General features: G+C 31.9%; 1 long non-coding RNA gene across 1 annotated transcript; it reads left to right on the top strand.

Annotated features, from left to right (window-relative positions):
* Nucleotides 1-1,010: 1,010 nt before the first annotated feature.
* LOC112419171 (uncharacterized) lies at nucleotides 1,011-1,624 on the top strand. Its single transcript, XR_003009295.2, has 2 exons — nucleotides 1,011-1,151; nucleotides 1,257-1,624. It is a non-coding gene; the product is annotated as an uncharacterized lncRNA (long non-coding RNA).
* Nucleotides 1,625-4,456: the final 2,832 nt, after the last annotated feature.

Genomic DNA, 4,456 nt, shown 5'->3' on the forward strand with positions numbered 1-4,456 from the left:
TTTTCCATTGTTTCATAATCTTTGCAATGAGATCCTTTGTGGTGTAAGGTTTATCCCTCCTGTTTATAACAAGTTGTCCGAGCAAATACAATTTGCAAGACTTAACGCCTTTGACATATGCAGCCTGTGGTATTTCGGTACCTAAGATTCACCTCGAATGATTGGTTGCGGAAGAGGATCCGAAGCATTGGTGGAATTTGTGATTGTTAGGGCCTGAGAAAACAGAGTTGTTGTTGTTGTGCCGATTGTGACGGATTGGTAACCACGCATGGCCAAGGGCATGTGAACGCCATGCATGGACCGTGAAAAAATACTAAAGCCACCGGCACAAAACAGCGAACAGTACACCAATATGATTGCAATTGAAATTGATGATTAGTGACAAAGTGGCTAATCACAAACCCAATTTGTTGTGTTTTGTAAGTACGAAGCTAATAGCTAATTGGTATTCAAAGACTTTTAAGTGATCACTTTTTAAAAAGCCAACCACGTTATTAAATCCAGGAAACCCTAGCATATTGTGTTTTCTATTTTTCTCTTTTTATTATTTTCGTCCCCAATCATAGAATTGAAGTGAATGAGAAACTAAAATAAAGCATGCAATTATAAAATTTTATACACATTGACTCTTCGGATCCAACAAATATACGGAGAAAAAAGAAATTGATCCTACAATACATTCAACTTCTCAATAAACATTTTTTAAACCCATTGGTGCGTTATTCATACATATAACTTTGTTGTGGTCCAATAAGTTTTTTTTTCACATTTTTTTCCCTTTCTTGTCTTTAAATGTTAAAAAAAAATACTATGAAAAGTTGGTTAAAAATTATGATTTCTTGTGATTAGACCATTTTTTTTAAGTTACCTTACGAAGGTGCTAACAAGACGAAGAAAACACATTGATTTATTAAAGAGACATTTAATAACAATTTTTTATTATTATAGGAAGGGTTTTTTTTTTTTTGAAATTTATTATAGGAAGGGTTTTTTACTACTCTAGTAGAGTATGAGGTTTCCACACTATAAAGTGATACAATTTTATTGTATTTGTTACCTATAAAGAGGGAAAAACATGGATGCAATTCTAAAGTTTATTTATGCAATGTTTCTATTTCTTTTCCTATTTGTTACTACAAGGAATGTTGAAGGTAATATGTTTTTATATTTTTCCAATTTTCTTCTTTACTTTGTAGTTCATACACAATCTTTTGTCTTATTTTAACAATATTATTTTATCTTTGTTTCCATTACAGCACTTTTTGAGTGTAATAGAGATTTTGTTTGTGGAAACGATGATGAGTGTGTGTATCCTTATGCTGTTCAATGTATCCACCGCTATTGTAAATGTTTAAAATCACGCAACTGAATGTATGAGTCAAGGATCAAAGATACTACACAAACGCTTTGAATGGAAGAATGAGTTATTTAACTAGCAAATGATACATGTAATATGGCATCTGCTACTACTGGTATATTCGGTGTTTTAATGTTTAATCATTGTGGTCTCACCTAATAATTGATTTTATTATTTATTTTTCTTTTTCTAATTTCATAAACATTGCAGTTATAACTTTTGGTATTAATGAGAGGACATATAAGAGAACAAATAATTTTATTTCATTATATTGTTACTCATATGATTTATTTCAGGCTTCAATTTACATATTTCTTACCTTTTAATTTTCTTAACAACATCTTAGGTTTTGGGAAATGGATTCTCTATATTTATTATTTGATTATTTTGATGACTTTAATATATTTAAGAGATAGGTTTGGATCCGACATTTTGTTTACCTTGAATAGATATAAAAAACTAGAACAACATTGCAAAATTATTATTTATATTTTGTTATTGTTCAATAATACTCAAATAAATGCACATGCGGAGAGAATGAATGGTGAGCCATGATTAGTTCTCCTTTAAAAAATTTAACAACCTATATATAAACCCACTTGTGTTGGTGTGATGTTGGTTTCAGACTATGGAGTGTGTTCTTTTTTAAGGACTCAAGTACAATTATTCTTGATGCCAATTTGAATAGACTAGTTTAGCCGTAAAAAAAACTTTGTGTGTGTGTGTATATATATATATAACTTTTTAGTTATAACTTGCTAAAACACTCCCACATAAAAACTAGTGGGTGTGTTCTAGCAAATCCCTATATATATATATATATATATATATATATATAGGGGCATATCAAGTGAGAATGGATATGTTATGTGAGAATGATAGGAATAATTGTCGGCCCTTAGATTAGTTTGGATGGTGGAGATTAAAAACTTTAATTTAAGGAACACGTGTGTATATCCTCTCGTAGTATTATTTTTCCATTACCCATTCATCTTCATCACTGTCCCTCATCTGCAAAAGAATGTTGTCTTGCTGCCTCACCATCGCCGTCGTTCACACCCACGTCGCCATCTCTGTGAAACTTGCACCTGGCTGTTTCTCTTCATGACCGTTGTCCCTCTCACTCTCGCATCATTTTATCCATGGTTGTCTTTCTTACTATCGTTATATATAATGTTCTCACGGTGGAAAGAGAGCCATGGATAAAATACTCATCTCATCTCTTATGATAATTAGTGTTCTCAGTATCGTTAAAAATTTGCATATGATGGTGTATGATTAATTTTCGTTTCCATTGAAAAATATAAATTAAAGAAAGGGATAATACCTCATATTGTTCATGTAATTTGAGCTATGTTTAAAAAATAAGTTTTATAAAAAAACAAAACTCAGATTTTGTTTCAATCCATATCAACAACCTAATGCATGACGACTTATTAACCAATGTTCCTCGCCTTCAACGAAAGACATGGGATTTCCATTGCACTTCATAGTATATGGGATTTCCATTGCACTTCATCGTATAGGAGTGCGACTCGACTGATGTGGACGGTTTATATGAACCTTCAATTCTAAATTTCCTATTGTCGCGATGATTTACGGATATCAAGCTTTTGGTTTAGCGTTGACTCACAATTTTAAGTTCACCACCGAGCTTTTATTTTTTCCAAGGAAGAGAGGAAAAGTTAGAATAAACCCTATATTTTGAGAGAATAAAGGTTCGGGGGTTGGTTACGTTAAGGGAAGGTATTAGGATCCTAAATGTCTATAGTACTTTATAGGAACCTCTTGTTTTTATTTATCTCGTGCTAAATTGATTATTTGCTTGTAAAAAGAGCTAAGTGTAAGTAAAGAAAGAAATAAAATGTTTTTGTATTTTTGTTGATTTGGAAAGACAAAGTCTTTTACCTACGTACCCGAGTTGGATCAAAATCACGTAGTTCAGGGTAAAAAGCCGAGTGATTTGTTAAGATTGATTTTAAAGTTTGAAAATGTTTTTTAGAAGATAAGAGGCCGAAGTGGCATAGAAGAATAAAGTGTGATTGATTAATTATAATTGAAGAAAAAAAAAGTTTAAATATGATTATAATTGATTGAAGTTTGATTTAAAAAAAGAAGATGAGGAATCACTTGGTTTGAAATCCAAAGTTTGTTAATAAAAAGATATTTGTTAAAAAAATGAAAATGGGAAAGTCACTTGAATGAAAATGAAAGTTTGTTTAGAAAAGAATTTTTTGTGAGGTTTTTGATATTGGAATGTTTTTGATTTTATGTTTTTCTAACTAAAGTCTAAAAAATTAAGCGTGAGGAAATAAACTAAAGCGTGAGGGATTTCATAATGATGTTGGATCAAGATGAAAGTCCCTTTTTCCGTGGATTAAACTATACTACTATTTTTTTGTGTTTTCGTTTTTTGACATAAAGCGGAATAAATAAATATGCATCCAATGCAAGATTCTCATTTATATTTACATTGGTCCCTAAGTACACTATAAAGCATGAAAGCGGAATAAATAAATATGTATGCAATGCAATATTCTCATTTATATTTACATTTATCCCTAAATACATTATAAAGCATAAATAAATAAAATGGAAAACGAAAATAAAATGACAAAATAAAAATAAAATGCATGAGATGATATTAGATATGAATAAATAAGATGCTAAAAAATAAAAAGACAATAAAAAGAACTAAAAAAAATGCAAGAGAAATAAAAAAAAATGAGATATCGGGGGTGCAGAAAATAAAGAATGGGAGTACAGGAAGCAAAATAGTAGAAAACGAAGTTGGGCTAAGAGTAAAAAGCATGGGCTTGGGTCAGAGTGAATCTGGATCGTATGATCCAGATATGATGGTGAGGATGATGAAGGCGCATGGTAAGGCAAAAGGTTGGTGCACACTAGATTCGGGGAGGGTATAAATATCCATTCCCCCTCAATTTCTTCATTCTGATTTTCTTTCCTCTCTCTGCAACTCCTCTCTCTAAACTCTCCTCCCTCTCTCTAAACATCTTCTTCTCCGACGAGAACAAACGCCACCAGAAAGTACTCCGGCGCGGTGGCTGCCGGCCAAAGCCGGCGACGCCACCGCGTTGG

Source organism: Medicago truncatula, chromosome 2 (assembly GCF_003473485.1).
Source record: "Medicago truncatula cultivar Jemalong A17 chromosome 2, MtrunA17r5.0-ANR, whole genome shotgun sequence".
Lineage (NCBI taxonomy): Eukaryota > Viridiplantae > Streptophyta > Magnoliopsida > Fabales > Fabaceae > Medicago > Medicago truncatula.